The sequence below is a fragment of the Atta colombica genome, unplaced genomic scaffold (genome assembly GCF_001594045.1).
Source record: "Atta colombica isolate Treedump-2 unplaced genomic scaffold, Acol1.0 scaffold141, whole genome shotgun sequence".
NCBI lineage: Eukaryota > Metazoa > Arthropoda > Insecta > Hymenoptera > Formicidae > Atta > Atta colombica.
The window spans coordinates 2,368,880-2,393,024 of record NW_017259230.1 but is presented as its reverse complement, the minus strand read 5'-3'; the positions used below and the strand labels follow the sequence as shown (position 1 = coordinate 2,393,024).

The 24,145-nt window shown below is 32.7% G+C and overlaps 1 protein-coding gene across 2 annotated transcripts in view; it reads left to right on the top strand.

Annotated features, from left to right (window-relative positions):
• Nucleotides 1–24,145, top strand: part of LOC108684942 (spectrin beta chain, non-erythrocytic 5) — a 78,023-nt gene that overhangs the window by 8,751 nt on the left and 45,127 nt on the right. The window contains exon 1 of one of the 2 annotated variants that reach the window (XM_018189492.1): nt 3,595–4,004. The exons of the other annotated variant lie outside the window; for it this stretch is intronic. The gene's annotated coding sequence lies outside the window, so the exon portion shown is untranslated. Of the gene's footprint in view, nt 1–3,594; nt 4,005–24,145 lie in introns of those variants that run through there. 2 annotated transcript variants of the gene reach the window in all.

The window sequence follows — 24,145 nt, the reverse complement described above, 5'->3', positions numbered from 1 at the left end:
ATACGTATTCACAGTAAAATACAAACGAATATATTTTATCCGCATTCGCTGTGTGCCTTTATATTTTTACATAAACAATATAAATAGTCTCGATATAAAAAGAGAAAAAAAGAGGATGTAATAATTCAAAAAGATTACAAAATGTATTACTTTTTCGAATAATAATCTTTATCATTGTCTATGCATATACTTTAATTGTTAATGTTAAGACAGATTACACTTCTCTTCTCTATAAGCAAAAGATTGTACCTATAAAGATGATACCTATATATTATAGCGCATATTGGAAACTGAGATTGAAATAGCATAATCAATTAGGAATCGAAAACAAACCGTCTCCGAAATCCACCAACTTCATCTTCCTCGGTAGAGTTTCAATCCTCAATGTGCAATTGCAATGCAACTTCAATCTCTAATGCGTGTATATATATATATATATAATGTAATATATAATATAATATAAAAAAATTAAAAAATATTATATATAATATAAAGATCGGATGGCAGGGGATGTGATGGAGGGCCTCTGTAAATTAACTTGTTTTTACCAAATTATATGAAAAACATATATGAGTAATTCGTGTGTAACATATTTTATAACTTTTTTTTATAATATGTTGGTTTAAAAGTCAAAGAAAAAAGGAAAATAGAAGAACTAAAGTAACAAGCTAACGTTATTTATCGTCATTTAACGTTAAAATGTCTTCAATATTGTTTTGATATAAAAATTATAAATAACATGAACTTGCTAAAATAAAAAAAAAGAGGACATATCTATTAATCGAAGTGGTAGTGGAGGACCACTACGAGTTAAATTGTATTTGCCATATATAATCTGAAAAATGTGTAAAAATAGTTTGATTATGACGTAATTTGATTTTTTGCATAATGTATTGTATTAAAAGTAAAAAAAAGAAAAAGAAAGAATCCTCAAATAACAAATTGATGTTATTTATTATCATTTGATATTAATATAATGACAAATTAAAATAATGTCAGTTTGCTAAAGTCAAAAAGAGAGCCATAGCTACGTTCAGCAGAAAAAACAACTGCTGTAAAATTCTTGTAAGATTTTTCAATATAATTTATTTATATTTAGATCCATAAAAAAATAATGACAAGAACGAATCGTCCTGAAGAATTTTATAACAATTGCAAAGCTGCATTTCTTCTAAACGCAGCTAATATCTATGTTTACTGGAAATTAATATACAATAGTTTGTTAATAAATTTATTGTGCATGTGTAAAAAGTCGTATCTATATCCGAACACATCTATCAGTATATACAGCTCCATAGTTCTCAATTGTAATTACGTAAGAAGAATCGCGTAAGAAGAGAAATAACATTGCATGTATTTTAACTTTCCAAATTAGTATTTCAGCAAAAGATGTCATCACGAGCCTTTAAATATTTATTTCTATAATCATTGTTTATACTTAATAGTTACAAAATTTTATTAATTTTTTTCTTATCACTAATCTCGGGAAAAAAATATTTTATATATAATTGCATAAAATTATATAATTTTATATAATTTTATTTAATTATATAAAAATATTTTTCCTGAGAGGTTTTCAGAATCATTTTAAAACTCAGCTAAAAAAAATATGTGAAATAACAAGTCTGTATTTTATTTATATTAAGTTGCTATCAAAATTATTTTTTTTTCGAGATCATGGATTTTGTAAATCGCGTTATCAATTTTATCGCCGGTAGCTATACACAGAGAGAAACCTGAGAGAGGACATGACGGTCAAAATCTGTAACCGCAAAATGCTGCCGCGTACTACCGCCCTCTGAAGAAGTAGATATAAACTACTAACAATATCCACCTCTTTGCAGTGCTCCTGTTGGAAATAAATCGCTGAAATGATTAAAGTCTTTATTAATTTAACAGATTTTATTTATTTTAGCGATTTCAATTATCTATTTCCATCAGAAACATCGTAAAAAGATGAATATTGTTGTATAATTAACATCCATTTCTTCAGAGGGCGGTAGTACGCGGCAGCATTTTGCGATTACAGATTGGACCATCAAGTCCTTTCTCAGGTTTCTCTCTGCTTCTGCATACAGAACGCGGCAACGCTTGCCAAAGGTGTCATTCCATGCACGAAATCAGAACGAAGGAATTTCTTAAGCCTATTCTACAATAGTCGTAAGCATAATTATAAGTGTGGACCGATCTAGTCGAATGTGAGAAGAATATTTGACTGTGATTAATCAATTCTTACAACTCAATCACTTATAACTACGCTTACGACTATTGTAGAATAGACTTAAGGCTTCTAGACCAATGAACATCTTGTGTAAATCAACATGGGTTTATGTTGGATGCTGATTAATTCAGCAATCATATGTATGATTATGCAGCTTATGTCATTTTGTGTGTGAAGTAATGGCCTTAACAGTAAGGATATACCTAATGGCTAGTTTCACCAACGCCAGTTAGCTTAATCGGCCATTGATTGATCAAGCATGTTGCTGTTTAGTAAAATCGACCAATTGCGGTTGACAGTTAATCACAATCAGCGTTGGTGAAACCTTTCCTAACAGGTAAAATTTACCAAAAAGTGAAATAATCGGGCCTAAGAGTAAAAACTAATAATACGAAACTAATTTTGTGATTTATTAGTATAAACATGTACATCTGTTTAAAATTAATAATACTTGATGAATTTTTATTTAAAACTGTGATTTTAAGATTATCATCCGATTTTGATTATCAATAAAAATGATAACTGCAAAGAAAAAATTATAATTTTTCGACAATATATAAAATATTATAACATTAAAAGTATGCATACTTATACAGTATTTATATACTAAAAGTCATGAATTTAATAATGTATATTACCGAAATATTTTCTGTTAATAATTAAAAATTTTTATTAATTGTTGGTAACGTTATCGTTCTTCAATTATCCCCGGGTCCCTTTGATAGTTATGAAAATTTGTCCAGGACCGATCTTCAATAGGCTGCGTTCAACTCAATAATTGATTGATGTATTCTTCTAAATTTAAAATATTGATTGGATGATCTAAAAGAATACATCAATAACAGTGAGCGTTCACTTAACTGTTGAATCCGTTGAACGCAGCCATAATATCTCGTCGGTGTCATGTGTTATATACTTCCAACTTTTCCCGCCACGGCACTAAAATCGCATCGTCTCGATTTTCTATGTTTTCCGAAGCCATGTTCGAGTCCTTGTTTCATCGAGTTTGATCTCCTTCTTTTTACTCCATAGAATCATAGAGTTAACTTTTATCAGCATATATTTGATTCAGTGAATTATATAATTTTTATTAATGAATCTAGGCAAATCAATTGCCTCGAAAACACTGCGGGAATCTGAAAAGATTACTGCTTTAGAGTAGCTGATATTGCCTCGAACGTACATCACAAGCAGATACGATGAAACATGTTTGCTACATGGAGTGGGGAAACTCGTTCGCCAGGCGGAGAGGAGAAGGAAACTCGTTCGTCAGGCAGTAAGGTGGGGGAACCTGTTTTTTGATGGGGTGGGGAACACGTCTGGTGTTGGAGGGGGAAAGAACGTCGAGGGCGAGTAAAGTAAAGAGAAGGGCTGCACATGAAGCGGCCTGAAGTGAACGAGGAGCAAGTCGTGGTTGAGCTGAGGCATTGACGCAGATTGGCGCAGATCTCGGTTTGATTCACGCCGGGTTCACGCGGAAAGAGAAGAACACGAATTCTTCAACGGACATAGAGCGTATAAGCGTATACGCACGCGCCGCTGATGTGCGTTTGCTCTTTCAGAGTACATTCGAATATATCGGGAGAAAAGGAGGAAAATTTCCGCAGCAAACTGTGCGCGAGTGTATGATAACGATAGAGAAATTTCGAAGTGCGTTTGGCTTTTTTTTCTTGTGGATTTTTCTGGTGATTCACGGTGCTAAGGTGATTCGTTCCCCGGTACCGATCGAAGAGCCGCCGCTCAGATTTCGGATAACTCGCACACGCGCTCACAAGGGAGGAAGGTGTGTATTACCGCGTGTAGCGTATGTAGCCGATTACTATGATTGCATGCGGTTATCGGCTCGCATATTCATATCTCACTGATCGATCGTTCTTCGGGTCAAGCTGACTCCGCTCGTCCGCGCGGTCGTATGTTCGTGGAATCCAAAATTGCGAAATCTGCGAACGAGCAACCGGAACGAGTTTCGCTTGTGAGAGCCGGTAGCCGTATACAAGCTGATTTCCTACTTGCCGAGAAAAATGATAGATCCGTACGAATAGATCGTATCTAATCCAATCAGGAACCGGTTTGACGAAGTGCCACGTGATTTTATTTATTATACCAAAACACGCGGCTTACAGGAAAACGAATATAATTAAGGTCGGTATTCGTAGTCGGAGTTTATATTTGAAATTGTATTCAGTACAGTCTTAAGATGTCGTAAATTAATAGAAGGCGATATTCATAGGCTGGTATTCATAATTGATTCTTATTTCAAGACTGTCTCAAGTAATGTCTTAAGATGCTAATGCGACCCTTTGATTAGTTCGTCTTGATATCTCAAGACTAAACTTAAGACGATCTTGAATATAATAGTGAATTCGGTCACTTTGCACTACACTAAATTAGTGCATACTAAAGGCTACTTTACATAAAATTAGCAAAGTTAAATGTAAAAGTATATAAATATTTTAAACGATTAATTATTTACTAATGATATTGTCACACATATCATTTACATGTGTATTTACATATTGATATCAAAATATATATCATCTCATTGTCAAAGTTGATTTATATAAAGCAGCTTTTAATATACACTGATCTAGTGTAGTGCGATCGAATTTATCATAAGAATTAACTATGAATACCGGCCATAGTCTATGACTGGTATTCATAGTTGGTGCTTATTTCAAAACTATCTTAAGATATTAATACACAGCCCTTTGATTGGTTTATGACATCTTAAAAGGTACTTGGACAATCTCAAATATAAAAATTGATTATGAATACCGGCTAGAGCCACACACAGACAAATTAGCATCTTGAGACATTACTTAAGATGATCTTAAAATAAGAATGGATTATGAATACTATTCTAAGATTAAGAATTGCTTGATAGATTTCTAAGACATTTCTAAGAAATGATGAGGGGAATTTAGGTGACATTGTGACAGCAGGTTATCACCGGTTAGCCATTAATTGATTACAACGTGTTGTTTATTAAAACTTAAACTTCATTCTTGATTTATATTGATTTAATATTTTCACGATAGAGTGACCAGAAGTTTTATAATTTTGCTTCTATTTGCAAAACTTCAGTAGACAAGTTCAAATAATTAATCTATAAACTGAATTGATAATTAATCATTTAATGTCTTTTCATATTATTTAATTTAATTATTTTTCGGAAAATCATTTTGAAGAAGAGTAGAAATTTTTGAATATTCAAAAATAATTATAAATATACATACCTTTACAAAATTATAATAATATTCTCTTTTTATTAAAATGCAAAAATAACAAAATGTTATAAATACATGTATAGAATAAAATAATATACAGAAATTAATTTACATATTAATGAAATGTAAAAACATAAACATGTTAAATTTCAATACATTTAACTTTTCAGTTATTATAAATCTAAATTTTGTTAACATATACATTAAAAGTCTTTCAGTTACAAAGAATTTAAATTTCATTCTCCAGTGTACATTGAAAGTTAATAAAATTTAAGAACATTATTTAATAATAGTGTAAAAGAAGTGTATCTTCCTCAAAAGGTAAAATATAATGCTGGCTGCTTGAAGCTTGTAGTGTCATTGTTAACACGAATAACTAACAAAACAAAATATATCGTTACTCTAATCGAGCAACAATCGTCATTTATGAACAGTTTCAGTGATATAATTGATTGAAGCGTGAAATGATTATTCATGGCTATTTTCCATGACAAATGTGGCGGTGATTTTAACGGAATAATCATCAGGACAATTCATCGTAATCTGAACGGCCACGTAATGTAATATTTAACAATTTTCTACGCCTAATTGATTGATTTGGTAGACGTCTCGCTTATTTCACGAATCGATTTGAATCAACATAACACGTAGAACATTATATATATTAATATTCCACAAAAATATTCTAAAATTTTTCCAATTGGAAAAATTGTTTTAAATATGCATACTTGGAGTTACATTCTTTTCCTTAACTATAATAGAATTTTCTTAAAGCGTATTCTGTATAGATCACCTCTTAGAATACATAAGTTTTCTTACAGTACGAAATTTCGTTCGATTTCTAAAGAACGTTTCTAAAGAACACGAATTTCTTTTTTTCTAGTCACGCACAAATTTTCCTTCTGCTTTCAACGTTTTCTATCATTGAGAACAATAATTTTCTGAGCATACATAAATTATGACAGTATTGTAAAAATATTTTAATAAGCTATGCGTTGCATCAGTTTAAAAAAAATATTTAAAAAATTATACGTCACTTACATTTCGGAATGACTCAGTTTTGTAATTATTCATAGTTATGCATAAAAATACTTTTTCTTTTGTCGAAAATAGTTGTGAACAACTTTTACAGATATAACAGTGAACAATATTGCTTAAAAATAAAAAATCCTTTTGATTCTTTATATTTAGGTATGTTTGACATTTTTCGGTCTATATATCACTAGGCAGACATTAGATTGCTCATAAATATTGATATTGCTTTTTTAATCAATTTATCGAAGAAATTAATCGTAAATAAAGTATAAAATTTCCGGTAAACATTTTTGAAAAGAAAATTGTCTCCTTGAACAGATGTCTCTTACAACACGGCGTGACGAACCGGACGGTGTGGAATGGAAAAAAATATACCGGTTCGAAGTTTTCCTTTTCCTCGCTTCGAACAAGTTCTCTTGGCGATTATAACGGGTGCGGATCTCGGCTTAGGTGTACGTGAAATTAGAGCGGTACTTCGATCCTTCTACGAACGGTATTCGCGTCGGTATCAACCTCCGGTGTGCGTTCCAAGGAACAATGAGTGATGCAATTGCGAATTGCAGATACTCTACAGGAGAGAAAGAGAGAATATTATCATGTAACGAAACAACGCACCTGCATAACTACAAGTGATTCACAGATTCATAGAGAAAGGGGAGGAGTGAGAGAAAGACAGTTAACGAACTATTGTATCCTCTTGACTCTTTCGAATACAAGTTTCAAGCGTAGAGATGTAAACGATGGAAAAATATTAGAATATTTTAGAATAAAAAACTCGAAAATTAATAGTTTTTTTCTTTTTACTTTGATAGTTTTTACTCGAATATTTTTTTTTTATCATTTTTATCATTTTTAGATCATTTAGATTTGTTCGCATTGCTTGAAATCCCTCAAAATTTTTGCACTTAAAGTGATATTATTAGAAAAATAGATCCGGGTGTTGAAATAAGAGAAGACAAATGCTGAATGCAAAGAGTGCAAGCAACGTAAACAGATTTATTATCATCTCATCAAGACTTGCAACAGCCAATAATATATATTTCTGCTTCGATATAAAATTATAAAGATAAAATTATCAAAAAGTATCGAAATAACAAGACAAATGAATTTTATTTCTTCTTTTACATATTTAACATGAATTCTAAGATTTTTCATGAATTTTATTATATTTTGGTTAAAGAACTTTGTTTTTTACATCTCTATTCAAGCGTAATGTTTGCAAAAATTTTTTGCCAAAAAACCCGAATATACAAATTTAACTACGAAGGAATATTACAATAGAAACTATTTGTCTTCTTGTTTATGTATGATGAGAAATATGATGATAAAATTAGTTAACAAAATTTATAAAAGCAATCTGTCACGAGATATAATAGAGTATGACTGAATGTTAAAAAAATTTAGAAAATATATTAAAATTTAAAGTATTTGGTATTTTGAATTTGAGATACATCACATAAGAAGCTCCCCAGGCTTGTATATTTGAAACGTGAAGCTTGAAATTTGAGACTTAAAACTTGAAGGCTTGAAAAATTAGAAAAACTGAAAGTCGAGATTCGAATAAGAAGAAATGAGGGTTGAAAATTGAAGACAAGGGTATCGTTTGTGTATCTTAAAACATAGCAAAAATTTCAAAAGTAAGTAAATTCAATAGGTATTGCTTAATGAAATTATAAATATTTTAATTGAATTTATTCACTTTTGTCATTTCCATCTCATCGACCCCAAGAACAGTCGACCCCAAGACTATAGAGGCTGTATTCTCAAAAAATATCGCATAGAAAACTATCCTAGTACGTTACAAACATTACAGATTCCCTCTAGTTTTTATATGCAGTTTTTTTCAGAAAAAAAAGCCTTTGATAACTAACGGTCAAAGGCTTTTTTCGAGATCAACAGTTAAGAAACGAGAGTTGAAAGTCGAGACTCGAGAGTATCGCGGATGAGATATTGCATATTATATTGCATATAAACATTGTTAGACGGTTGTAACAGATCCCTCCGAGATGCTTCTCTGCGTCCTATAATAAATATGGTATAATACCGTAACTCTCAATGGATCTTTTTTCGCCAGCGCGTCTCCATGCTGATGTTGTAACTCTGTAAGACGGAAGCTGTGTGCGTGCGGTAGCGTGCGTAATACTACCGTACCGGAGTAGAAACACAATACATGTGTGTGCATGCGCACGCGTAACCACATGCCTATGTTCCGTGGAGTTGTTGGACCGCTCTAGGAGCTTGTACTCAACGCACTCTCCCCTCCTGCCTGAATCAGACCCAGAGGGATCCTTGGCGAGACCTATACAGAGGCCCTGAGACGACGATCAACTCGGGTTACGCGGTCTTCAAGGCCCACGATCGGCCCGACCACCGCCTTCCGTCAATCGACGATAGGCGTGTATTATTCACCGAGAAAAAAACTTTCGTGAACGCAACTGTCTCGAATATTTTCCGAGGAGAAATTTTGCGGCGATGCGTACAAATAGTTAAATAGCTTTCTGGCATCGCTTTCGCGTGAAACAGTAAGGTGCGTCCTGATTGCAAATTGCGCTTTGGATTACTTTAGTCATTGTAGAATTTTACGTCGCTGACCCATAAAATTAGACGGTTAATTTTATGGCTTACAATCATTACGTTTATGTTCCTAGTTTTATGTTACAAGTACCGGTGGTACGTATATATTTCAATATCTGCAATTACAATTTTCAGACACGCTACAATTAGATCTTTTTTTTTTTTAATCATTCTCTTCTCGTGCTCACTTTCACATTCCGCGCATATCGAGGATAGTTAGCTATGCCATAAGTTTGCACGCTTAGCTAGAAATTGTTGATAAACATACCGAGAGAGACAGAGACAGGTATCAATGGTATTAGTTTTCTTGTCGGATTCCAGACGCCAGAAAGGTCAAGCAAGCTATCGAAACTACTTTCAACGCGCACGCTGCAAACTATCGAGTTATCACTACCGTTTCTACTCTTTCCATGCTGTAGTTGAAATCACTATTACATAACAACATGTCGCGCGATCACCAAGAATTCCGCGTTCGAATTTTAATTTAGGCAGCACACTTTATTTTACTATCTCTAGTTTGTTACAAAACTGTTATAAAATATGATAAGATTTGCATCTATGTTCTCGTGAGCTTTTTCTATTTCTTGTATTAATAATAATAAAAATTCTTTACTAATAAACATAGAAGATTGGATAATTTAGTTGACAATACGGTAATACCAGCGCGCAATTAATTAATCAACAGTGCGATCAAGTTCACTGACATATAACTATGATTACATAATTCCGAATAGTCACAATCGTTCATGACTGTGGTCGAAGGGATACCCGGCGGCAATACGGAATTCCAAAGGATTCGAAAGCGACTATAGTTCCATAGACGTGCTGCACATTCCAAGAGGCACGATAAACCTGCGACCTCGCGAAACGACCATCGATCCCATCGAAATCTGCGCGAGATTTCCAGGCATTGCCGGGAATTCAAGCGATTCATTGATTTTCACAATCATTCGCGCGATTAGGTAATCCAGGTGTTGGTGCTGCACATTTGAGATCTTCGACTATGTATACTTCACATTGGAAGTCGATCGAAAAAAAAAAAGAATTATTTACGTTTGACATTGGCAATTTTACGCAACAGTGCATTCGACAGTTTTACAATTAATTGGATTGTATTATATGCAGCACGGAAATGCGTAATTTCTAACGATCGATTTTGATTCTAGTACGTCAGTACTAAGTACGTGCATAATTAAGAACAGTCACTGCTTTCTAATTAATTTCCCATGCGCGTTAATTAATACGGCTTCTTACTGCAAACGAGAATACGTGAATTAAGAAACGGCGTAATTTACGAGTGCTCACATGTGGCAGGTATTTAATAATAAATTATATATACGTGAATGCTTTCACCTCTTTGGCAAGTCAAGTGGCACGCCGTATTCGCAAGGCGTTGTCGAAAAGGGAAAAAATTTCTTTCACGCAACGTATTTACTTCCCGATACGTTATCATTCGCGGATTAAATGAATTTATGAAATTATAGCCGGCTTGTCGGTGCCGTTTCATATCGGTACATATTGCGTTTCCATGCCACAAAAAGAGATAAATTGCAGTTACATTTATGCACTATGATAGTAAAAACTCTATCATAAAGAGAGATCATTTGTTATAACATTATAAACATCAAATGAACACGTGGAATTTCTTTGCAAGACAAATTTTATTTACAAAATCTCTGAATATGCTATTATTGCTTCGTGATTTGAGAGAATAATCTATCATGAGAATCTATCTTGAGAAGAAATATATTTCTGTCTTATAAATAAAATTGAAAAGATTGAGATAAAGAGATTGGAATTTAAAATCAAAATAATAATGTCGTCAAGCTGTTTAACGAATCTATTGTATAAATTTCCGGTCGAAACCGGAAGAATAATATCGCACAGATCCCGAAGATTATTCACGATAATGACCTACCTAAACTAATTAAGCGACAGACCCTTTTGACGTGACCCTTCGCGCATGTCAACGGAATACGGTATAAAGAAACGACACGACGCTTTATTTGGTTCACGCGACGAGCAAGTTGAAGCCATTCTTCGGCGATGGTGAATGTAAAATCGCCGGAGACACATGCAGGAATGTAGATTTTTCTACGGTTCGGCTTTCTATCCGTTCGTGACGTCAAACCGGGGATGTTATTCGATGCATTGTAAACTTGTCGGCCATATATGAGCGCAATGAAGGTGGGAGAAATAATCGGAGATAAATAGAGAAGCTTATTATGCACAACATCTTGCGATTGTTTTTAATGGCACATTCTTTATATCGAAATACAGATATCCGACAGATGGATCTCTTATACGCACAGACAACACAATTGGCAGATACGTTCATTGGTATTTGATTACAAAAACTCCCTGTTCTATCGGCAACAGAATTTTTTGCACGCTACCATCTCGTGGCATGACGATGAAAGCACATCTGATTCTCGTCTGCTGTCTCGCCATTATAATTAATATCATATGAAATCATAATTATAATAAGATACCAATCATTGTTAATACCGACTCTTTAGATACTTTAATGAATTTAATTTTTTTAAATCTCTACACAGAGAGAACGATTTTGTTGCAATATTTAGAGATAAATAGCACATATTTAGAGAATATTCTTGGAATTTTAATTTTGTAATAAATAAAATTTGACGTTTATATCTTGGAAAGAAATTCCATCTGTTTATTTGATATATTTATAACGTTATAACAAACGATCTCTCTTATGTTAAAATTTTATTACCATGATGTATAAATGTAACTCAAGATGTAACTTATCTGATAGTGCATAAATGTAACTTATGCCATTTATCTCTTTTTGTGGCATGCAAACGCAGTGTATCGATTATTAAATTAGAAAGATAATCTGAAAATAATTTTGTTATACCATCAAAATAATTATGTAAGAATCAAGCATAATGAGCAATGTTGCAAAAAATTTTAATATTCTAGTAACTAACTTGAGCATTCTACATAATTATTTTAATAGTCTCTTATGCCTAAAAGAAATCTTGAAGCCATTTAAAAAAATATCCTTCACGTGTATCTACAATATACGGAATAAGAAGTAAGAGTAAAAAATTGATCAAGCACAGATCGATTACTCTTCTCACATTCAACTATGATTGACCAATTACTCTTACTTCTCACTTCGTGTATTGTAGTCATTGTAGACGACATCTTATGTTTCGATTTTGGACTTTTTGTTATTTAAGTCTTTAGATATCTACTTTAGCAAAACCTTTCCGTGTGTTAAACATTCGAAAAAATATTTCTTATGAAATATTAATTTAAAAGTAAAAAATATTGAACATATTTTTACTACGTTTGATTTATATGAAATATATATCAGAAAAAACTGTGCTCACCGGCGCGATAAATGACCTTAAAAGATACAATGAGAAAAAGAAGAGGACAAAGTTATGACGATGAGAGAAAACAGTGCGACTGCGGAAGTAAAGAATAACCCACATTCCCGCCGCATATTTAACGTTAAATGGGGCCGTCTGAAAAACGCATTCAATGCAAACGCGGGATGGGAATCGGCGCCTTGCAAGCCGGAGCGATAATGAGAATAGACGGGAACAGGTGGTTGATACATGCGACTTAGGCATAATTAACGATGCTGACAAATCGATGGATGGTGACAAACTCTTCGGTATTTCACGTGCCGCGATAAAATAGCGAATATAAACGTAACGACACGGTTGAACGGCTCGATCGCGCTGTTGCTAATGCATAATTCAGACAATTTATATCGGAGTGCAATAACTTAACGGTAACGGTTACCATCGCGATTGCAATAGGCGTAAACCCGGAATATAAAACGAATACCAAGAAAATAACGCTTAATAAAAGCTTCGCATGAGCGAAAATGTGTTAGCATTATATATGCAAAATGTTTTGCTTCTGTTACTTTATTTTCTCAATTCCATTTTATGACAAAAATATCGAGGCTTTTACTATTTCCGAGTAATTAGTTTAAACTTTAAAACCTTATCTTCTAGCAGATTAAGCATCGTGAAACAAATTGAAAATCGTATTCCTTGGTCAATTTAGAAAGTGGACTTCATTTCTAGAGAATTTCAATTTGCGGCTTAGTTATACAAGAATATATAATTTTGAAAATTGGACATTTGTGTCATGTAATAGCTAGTAGAAAGAGAATTTTCTTGTTAATAAAAAGAAACCGTCAGTTAAATCGAAGTGTGGTTTGTGCATTCTGCATAAATTATTAATGAATCAATCTTAACAAGATTTTTTTTTTTTTTTTTTTTTTTTTTAAGGTAAACGTCCTAGTGATCGGACACAAAATTTGTTATCTCAAATGTTTTTTCTATTGCAATATTATAATGTGATTGTATTTAAACATTATTTAAAAAAGCATTTAAGATTAATAATATAAACAAATATATATAAAATTTTATGTAAATGTCTGGACATATGTCTGATCACTGAGACGTTCATTTTACTAAAGCAACGGTTGTATACAGTTTTGCTGAAGTATCTAAATATTTAGCTAGATATAGAGACTGAAAATAATTTTATGTATCAAAATAATTATATAAGACATTCAAACTAGTTGTAGAATGTCAGAAGTTTCTGCGCCATCTCATCATGCTTTTTTTACATAACTATTTTGGTGTCAACAAAATTATTTTTATTATCAGATCCATATCTATCTACATTTTTAACTATTTCAGCGAAGTCGGTCTTCCCATGTATGAATTATAATTTATCTTTGATAAATAGCCAAAAGTATCGATACTTTGAAAATTGAAACATCTCTTGAGTCAGAAATCATTGGAGTCCGAATAAGCGCGACGATGCAAGAAAAAACGCATATTCGTAACTGTATCATCCCGTGGAATTGTTCGCATGCACGTAAAACTAACGGTCCCGTCCGGATGCATCTCTCATTCTCTCCTCTTCTCTCTCCCGGAGATACGTTCGGCCACGGAATGTGCATTGGCGCGTACAGCTTTATGCATTTCATTCGGGGGAGACGTGTTCCGAAGGAATTAAGTAGACGGAGCGGAAACTTAAATCGATCGACGTATAAGTCCGCATCGGTCATCTGCGAGAAATCGTTCGAATTCCTCGCGCCTGAATCGCGAGAATGCTCCGTGAACAGTGAAGCGTGCAATTATCAATTCCGAGATGCGTATTGCATAAACGAATAATATTGGATGGAAATTTTAATGAGTATTTTATGAGTCTGACTGAAATCGTTTTTATTCCAGCAAAAATCAGATGCGAGGTCACTGCTTATAAAAATGTTTCGATTATCGTATTGTACGTTTCGTCAACAGCCACTTCAGTAATTTCTATTAATACAATTATCTAATAAATAAGATAGAGAATAAACTTGTAAATTTGCGCAGCAAAAATACCAAATAAAAACGACAAAAAACGAGTTTGGATGTTAAATTAATACATTACCTTTTAATGCTTTTAATATGATTTTAATATGATTTTATGATAAAAAGTTAATGTATTAATATATATTAAGAATTTTAAGTACAACCGTATATGTGAATACATTAAATACGATAAAGTACGCCAAGAACGGTCAAATTTTGGATGTAATTAATACATTATATATTCTTTTTATACATTATTAATACATTATATATAATTAATACATTATATATTCTTTTTATTAAATCAATTTATTCCAGATATAATTGCGAGTCGATAACGTTCGGTTTCAACACATCATTCTGAAACGCTAATAATCTCCCCTAAATTAAATTAGAAAGAAAATAAGAAATTTATTGCGAAAAATATTACCTCAGCCAGTATTTAAGCCAGTAGTTAATGTATTAATTTAACACCCAAATTGCTTATTTTTTATTATCTATAATTTAGAACGAAAGTGTAGTAAATTATGTTTCACCACTGACTTCGATAACTTTGCCGAGTCGTCGAGACTCGGGACCGATTATTTCAACAATCACGTAACACGCACGAATAATCGATGATAAATCCAAATCGGTAACACTTATTTTGAAAGCGACGCTGAGGAAATTATGATGGATGTTACCGGAATGGGGCACGTTTGTGTTTCTTACTTACTTAATTAATTAAGAAAGCCGCGGGTTGCTGACCTCCGGCTTAGAGGCGTTTATTACGTACGTTGCGGTACGTATGTACATACGTACGTACATACGAACGCGCATTACGTACATGACTCCTCAGCCGGCAAAATCGTTTTTACACGACGATACGATCTTCATAGTATATGCACTCGTCACTTTCACTCCAGCATCTAAGCACCTACACCGTACCATTCGTAATAACGACGTTATTATTAACTGTTTTTCTGCATTTTCCTTCATACCTCGATGTTGCTTATGGAGATTAATCGCTGCGAAAGGGAGAACGTGATTGCGTTGGACATTCATGTTCAATTGCGCGCCTTTTAATAATGGGAATTGTTTCAAGAAAAACTATTTTTAAGATGTTTGCAGTATACAATAAACAACTTTTCAAATGCGACAAAATTAAAGTGAACTGGTAGTGATATCTATATTTTTTCGTACTTTGTAATGCACATCACGTTAATTTTTAGTTAATGATTAATCATTATTCAGCATCAATGGATAATATTCTCAATATTCGGCAATATAACTTGAAAAATATTGCATTTGGTTAAATATTATATCATATTTTTTCAATCGTTTACTTTTCTTATCACATATTCTCAATCATGATCGAAAAAGGAAGAAAAAAAAATTGCAGTTATAGTATGTATCTTACTTTAAAATTATCTTAAATATTCATATTTTATGAAATAATAAAGATCACCAACTAATCTAATCAATGAGATTATTGCACCATTAGTTACAAAACAGTTATTCGTCTAATGAATACTTTTAAATTATAGAGGCTATTCATAGATACTTGTGTATTGTGAGAAAATGCACTCTTTATTAAGTTAAGTCCAGATTTCCATTAAGAAAGTGTTAATTTTACGTTCTACGCGACTTCCTCGAATGGAAATGCAATTAAAGTTCAACGAAAACGGTGAGCCTGCTACGTGCCAATGTCGCGTCAAACTCTTATTAATTTTTTTGCGAAATATCGATACAATCGATGACTTTTATTTGGCATAATTCTTTATTCATTGACTTTAAATTATCTGTTTACGTTGGCTCGCGCGTTATTCCGCTCTATTGTATTCATATCGCTGAAGATTTTCATGCCCGACGTGCAGCTGCGATTCCGCCCGATAATGATGCATGATTTACACGATTCTAAAGTGTGAAATGCAGACATCGATAACAAATTGTAGAAAAATTATTCAAAGTGATAAGAATTATCAGAAACGGGAAAGTAATCTTATCTATAGTATCGTTAAATCAACAAAATCATAGAAGTTATCATTTTGTAAATTCTTAAAAATTACATGATTTTTAAAACTCTAATAACCATTAGTTGGGAAGCTAATAATTGTCAAATTTTCGTCAATAATTAGCTTTTGTTGAAGAAATCTTCACAATCCAGCTTAAAAATAATTAGCAAACACACAGAGCTTCTATTTATTATGTCTATCTATCTTATTATTACATCTTATGTGAGTATCTAATTTGTCAAAATTCTCATTAGAGCTGCAAAACAATATCATTAGTCTAATGAATGCATTTAAATTAGAAGCTATTCATAGATACTCTTGTATTGTAAGAAAATTATATGCGCTTTACATTAATCCTTTTTTCGTTTCGTTATTAAATGCTTTTATATTATATAAAATATTATTAAATATTAAAAAGCTCAACTCCAAACTTTTTAGCCTATTATCACAAGAAATATATACGAATCTTTCTATATCTTTCATACCATGAATGCCTTAAGATTATACTTGATTAACTTTACAAATTTCGCTCACACATACTTATTTCACGCATTGAAGCATTAAACCCTCGCTTAGGGCGAATGGGGGAGACAATGGGGCGTAAATACAGTCTTGTCGAACAAGTATTAGACGGTGCGCGACTCGCATAAGATAATGGAGGAAGAGGGAAGAAGACGAATGTGGCACGTGGGAGTATAAAAGCCATTAAGTCGAAATTTACAAAGGACACCCCGTGTCGGTACGCGTTCTCGTGTGTCTCACATGTGCAAGCGCTTGAGATACCATGGCTAGATACCGCTGCATTGTGTTGTACGGCATTTTCGTGAAATAGCACCTTCCATTCACGTCGGCCGGCTAGCCTCGTCGACCCATCAGTAACCTGTTTCCGTACTACATATCACGTAATAGTGTATCATTATACCGTCTCCTTGACTTTTCATCGCGTTATGTTCTTTGAAATAGCTCGAAGATATTTAGAACAAATTAAAAAACTTTAATTATTAATTAAAAAAACGAACACATCGTATCAAATGATACTCTCATAGCAATTGCTTGTTGGAAATTGTTCATATTTTTTCATTCCTTCAACTGAAACGATTTACGGTATAATTTGCAGTAAGAAGTGTCTGATGAAAGTATACAATCAAGACATAGGGTGTATAAATTATGTAATTGATATAGACTGCATTGGATATATGCCATGCGTCTTATTAAGAAAAAAAAGAAAATATGTTAATCAATTCTGTGCTCATTCCGCTCGTTAAGCATCGCAGAAAGGTAATTGACCAGTTCAAACGCGCTTCTGATAGAACACACAGAAACCTTAAGTCTCGCAATATTTTATTACGTTTCGTGAAAGCTATGATTCTTAACGCCTGCAGGAAATAAACCAATGATTCATTCACACATCGTAATAGGGAGGTCATCTAGGAAGGAGTCGTTCGCCGCAATAATTACAGTTAATCTTCGTCATAAATTCAAATCGAATAACGTTAGGTTCCCTTGTATCTCGCGTGTTTACGAAACGCGTTGCATTTCTCTGAGTATCTTGTCTATAAATTAGAAAATAAAAACAAAAAGTTGCTGCCATATAGTTGCCGTAATATCACTCTTTTTAGAAATTCTAATGGATAATTATTTCAAGCAAAATTACCTCATTCAGCAATTAAACAAGAACGGAAAGGACGTGGTTACTTTTATAGAATCAACTCCGTAACAGTTATTATTCTCGAATATGAGTTACGGCTCATGAAGAATTTATTATTTCTTTTAGATATAATGTCAATTATATCTTAGGTATAATGACAATTATAATATACTTAACGTCGAATTAATTAATTAAATGTAATTTTTTGCCAAAATGATCTCTAAATGAAGATTCCATTCGCAGTGTTAGATCTCATTACCTGATTGGGTAAATTTGATTTAAATTGACGATCAGGTAATGAGAACTAATACTGTGAATGGAGTATCAATAATCTTCATCCACAGATCATTCACCTAATATTGGTATGTGTTAGAATTCATTTATCACTGGTGAGGGGAACTAAACGCCAGGCATTAAATCAAAGCCGGCAGTAAAACAGAAAGATTCCATCTTTATATGATCGACCTTTTTTCTTATTAAAACGTGGCGACTTTGCCGGTTTCCATGCAGGAAACGTCATCGCAAAAGTGCACAGATTCATGTCGTTAAGAACTTGTTCCGCATATAATCTGCGCGTGTGTGTGTGTGTATGTATGTATGTGTGTATTAAGCAATTACGTTACCGCATGAAATTAACAAGTTATTAATGCGACGCCAACCAGCCAATGGTGTTCATACGAAAAAAAGAAATTGCTGTTTGCCGCATTTACGAGTTCGACGAATAAATTCCGCTGCATCGACACCAAAATCGTGCCGCGATGATCGGAAGTAAAGCTTCTAACGACATGACTTTAGATGATAGTTTTAGATGATATTGTCCGCGATATATAACAAATAAAGCTATTATAAAACTATTTTTAGAGATATTTTTAATATTTCGTAATCAAAAGTAAACTTTTAGCTTTTTGAAAATAATATTTTTTAAAATTAATAAAAAATTATTGGATGCTATCTTTTTTAAAAATAAACTAATTTATTATAACATATATACATTAAGAATTTGAAAACTATGTTGTAATAAAGTTTATTTTTAAAGATCTAATAAATATTGCTCGTATTATTTGACCTTTCTAATTATTAATTTTTGCTTAACAATCGGACTAAAAAATTTACATATTTTAATAATAATAGTTTTACTTTTCGTTACAGTTTCATTGCAGTTTTATTATAATCTGTATATGATATAGCATATACTGTTAAAAATAAAATATTAATTTTAATTTGAACATATAGTAAACTTTCTGAAATTTGCAAAAATGTTAAAATTAACATTTTTGTAAAAAAAAATTTGAAATTACCATTTTTTTGCACATCTCAGAAAGTCTATTATACATTTTTAAGTTAAAATTAACATTTTATTTTTAACAGTGTACACATTTCGTTTGAAATAGATATTATATATTTAGAAAGTTTGAAATTTTAAGTTCTGAATATTAATTTTTACAAGTAATTTTGGGCATTAATACGTTTGTATTAATTATCATTGACTCAATATAAATCGAACAATTATAATCCATGTGACCTTAATTCATGTCTGTTGCATATCATACATGCAAACGAAACAGAATCGGGCGATGCGATCTTTGAAACAATTCTCATATCTCTTCTTGTTTTTACTGATTACCGTAATAAATATTTCCTGTATCCAACAGCGGCCGCTTTGTCTCCGCCGCATCTCTATGCGCGTAGAATGTGGAGATTACGGGGCCGGCAATAAACGAGTCGTTGTGCAAATGTTACGGCAATTACGTGGAGATTACCGCGATTTTCTATTGAGGTATGATATGCGATAATAGATATTGCAAAAGGACAGAACTTGCAAAAGAAGAAAGGAAGAATTGTATTATCCCTCGATACAAAAAAGATTTTACCACTATACTGCTGAAGGTTCCAAAAAAATATCTTCTTAAATAATCATTCGGTTATTATCATATATACTTAAAGGACCGTATTCAAATTGGCACTATCCGTTTTAAAAACTCCAGATTTAATGCTGCTTAAGAAGTTAATGCTGATCGAACTTAAAAAGTAAACAAAAAATTAATCCTCAATTAATCCTCAATATAATAATAAGATTATATCAGACGATGTGGCGAGATTAAAAGTAATATAAACAGATAATATGTCAATGAAAAATAATATTTTTAATTTTTTACGCATTCCTTTAAGTGTTTATTGCAATATGAGTTGAAGCGCATTCTTTTAGTTTCACCAAATATCTAAGAAGAAACTGCATAAAGATTCGCGACTTGTTCATAATAAGACATCAGCGCATGCTTGTTTACCGGATGTTCAAACCGTCTCTTAATTAGGCGGAATAAAGTAGACTGGATTCAAATTGGGGTCAATTTCAGCCGCAAATTTCACTAGCAGTCAGATTGACAAGTGGTAGATCGTTCCGACCTTGTATAGTGCTTTACTCCCACACCTTAATGAATGTTGCAATTAGAACAGCAATTAGAGATGATTTTTATGAGAAACAAAAATTACACTTCGTTCAAGAAGTCAATCGTATCGATATGTAATTATATGCTCGCGGTATTCCAACGTTAATAAAAGCCCGTCAATCTATATGATACAATCCTTTCGAGATTAATTAGGACATGGGATGAAAATACGTCCGTCAGCATTGTTATATCAATGTATAAATTTAATTCAAGTTGTAAGAAATAAATCGTGATATAACTTATCATGTTTAATTATTGAAAATTTGTGAGCAATGATTCACAATCTATTGTGATTTTATTTTTCCAAACTAATAGATATTTATATCAATTTGAATAAATTTTCATTTACGATTACATTTAGCCAACTTAATATAATTTTTATTATATATTTTACGTATTTTTATTTTTATGCAAAATTTTATTGCGAATTTTATTGCAAATAAGTCATATTTTTGTGTTGTTACTTTTTTAACATAAATTTGTATATTTATATTAATTAACCTTCGGAATAAGATTTTATAGTAACATAATAATTAAAAATATTCCAATCGTCTGTTCGTTGCCAGAACACGCAAAATAAATATTTAGGAACAGGAGGATGTATGTGTCGTCACAGTCTTGTCATATCCTTACGAGTTACGTCTTATAAACATTTAACTACGAGACAAACGGAAACTGGCCGAAGTACCGGCAATGTCATCAGAAATATGAAGTCATCGTAGAGATATTTATACAATCTTACGCAATATTTGTTTTGCGTATAGATAAAAAAGTCAAATTTTATCTTCTATCTAATCGACATAATTGCAAAACGTAATCCAAGTTCTTATAGTCTCATAAGAATAAAGATAGTTACTTTGGAAAATTAGAATAAAACACAAGAAAAACTATGTATGATATCGAGCAGTTTTATAAGATTACGCGAAATTTGTAGAATCAGCTTACATACTGAATATTATCTCAAATAGACATTCTATTTCATGGCGACATTTTCTAAACAAAGTGTTACTCGATTTACGCGCGATAGCTTTCTAACGTCAATCTGTTATCACAACTTATCGAAACGATCTCACATTTCAATTCGATTGGCCGATGTAGATAAAGTAGATAAAGTTCATAGAATTAATTTCTCAGTCATACAAAAAAAATTAAGGCGTACATTCTCGTGGAATAATTTTCCGACATCTATGAAAATTTATATGGAGATTACAATCGCCATTAAAAACAGAATGCTACGGTGACGTCTTAACAGCGACGAATCTCGCTGATGCTCAACAAGTCTATTGCGCAATCTGGATTCGGAGTATGCAAGTCTCAAATCAGCAACGTTCTGCGTTCCGCGATCTAATGGCTGAGTCATTTGAAGCGTTTTCGAACTCTTAGAAGAGCTGAGACTGTTATGCGTCGGCATGAGGCTTCGCGTCGGCATCGAGAATTCATCCAGTATTATAGAACAATAAAATAAAATATTGAGTTCTTTTCAAGAAACGCGATTACTTTGTTTGAAAGTAAATTTTCAGTGAAGGAATTGAGTCAGCAATATTTGATACGATTGAAAAAAATATGCCTCAATCGAACTTCAGCAAATCTGCAGATAGATAACAGTCGTGCAATTGCGAATTGACATATTAAGTTTTCTAAGAATCATTCGTACGTGCTTTCACCTAATTACTCCGCGAGCAATTGACACAATTACCCGCAATTTCGCTTTAATCCGCCAACCGTGAAATGTTAGGACGAGCTGTGGTTATCATGCGCTCGAGAGGGCTACGACAAGCTATTTATATATCCATGTTTATACATTCGTTTATGATATTTTTATATCGAAATTGCTTTTATCCGGAGAACATCACGAAGTGAAATTAAACTACTTTTAAATAATTTATCAAGTAAAATATCGTATTCTTATAATGATTAGAGTAAATATAGTTTATGTATCATATTTTGCATACTTCGTTTATTTCTCGAAATTTTCCAGAAATAAAGACAAGTTGTAAATAGAAACTACAAGTTGAGTGGTATGTAGATGATGAGAAGTCATGTGACACTTTATAGAACGTATCAACATACACGTGCTCGCAAAAAGATAAAGACAGTTATTGTGGAATGTTCAACAAAAGATGACACAGAATAATGTCTACGTAATCATATATTAAAAATTCTTTCTGCAGGAATAAAAAAATATTTCTCATTTATCCGTTTCACTCTCAAGGTGTTATGGATAATCATAAAGAGATGATTCAATAAGCTTCGTCATTTGCGAAGGAGAAGCAACTCGTAATAGGAAAAATATGCACTTCTTCGTAGCGCGTAAGCCATTCTGTTTCGCGTACAAATAAATTATGAAAGTATTAATATAAATTTTATGACACGATCCAAACAATACAAAGTCTAAAATTGAAACATAAGACACGTTTTTAACACATCTTTTAAGACATTAAAAACGTCTTATGTTTCGATTTTGGACACTGTGTTGTCTGAGGACAGCGTACTAAATAATTTAACACATTTAATTCCAACTTCATTTACGATTTTATGCGATAATTAACTGTACTCGTCGCTTTAATCTTTCGAAAACTCGAATCACACGCGGGACGTTGAAATGAATAGCTTTAACGGTGCAATGAATGCTCGAAAAATGGTCCCAGTCCATTTCATGGTTACAGACCAAATATAGGCATGTCGTCATCATCGTTTGAACTTCGAAGCTGTTATTGCGTTTCCTTGTATGTACACTTCGATATGAGAATGTGAATCAGATAGCTCGGGTTATCAACGTCAATAGAGAAGAATGTGTGACGAGACAACGGTAAATTATTATTATGTGGCGAATAATTATTTCTCAATTGACGATTAGATTGACATATGATTTCAGTCGTTCGACGATTACGAAAATTACGTGTTGTTCTTTTTTTTAAATTCTCTGAAGTTTCAAAGAATGAAAATTGAACCAGTCTTGAAAAAAAGTTCAATTTTTAATCTTTAGAGTGAGATTTTACTTTTCAGAATGACATTCACTCTAAAAGCAGAGAGTACGCGTTTACGCACAAATAAGCAAGCCGTTAATTCAATTATCATTCATTTTTTGAAACGTTATTTTATCCTAACATGATTGATACTCCAGAGTTAAACCATTAATTACATCTTACGAGTTCGTGTTTCTTATCAGATGCTTAATTCGTGTTTTTTATCTTGAATGCTACACGTTAAAACGAGTCTTTAACCAAAAGAAGCACTTTTGTGAAAATTTTAAATGTAATCACTTAATTACATAGCCGTATTAAATCATGTTTCCGAGCGATTAAATTTCTACGTTCCCTCGAAATAAGAAGAAGATGACTGAATGTCGCTATAAATTCTACACGGTATGGTTGCCATGAAACTCGCTTCTGCTTCGGATACTTGGTTACATATGCGCGGTACGACGATACGAGAATGAATTAATGTTTGTCTCGGCTATCAGTGTCAACAGAACGAGCTGGCACTTTCCAGGCAGGACGAGTGCCGATAATAATACGGCTCCGATTTCACCTGGTCCGCTAGTCTTGCAGCTCCTCTCTCGGTTCTTTCGGTGCGTTCACCGTATTTCCGGTGCAATTCTGCGCTTCCTGCCGGCAACAACAATGCCCTTTCAAACAT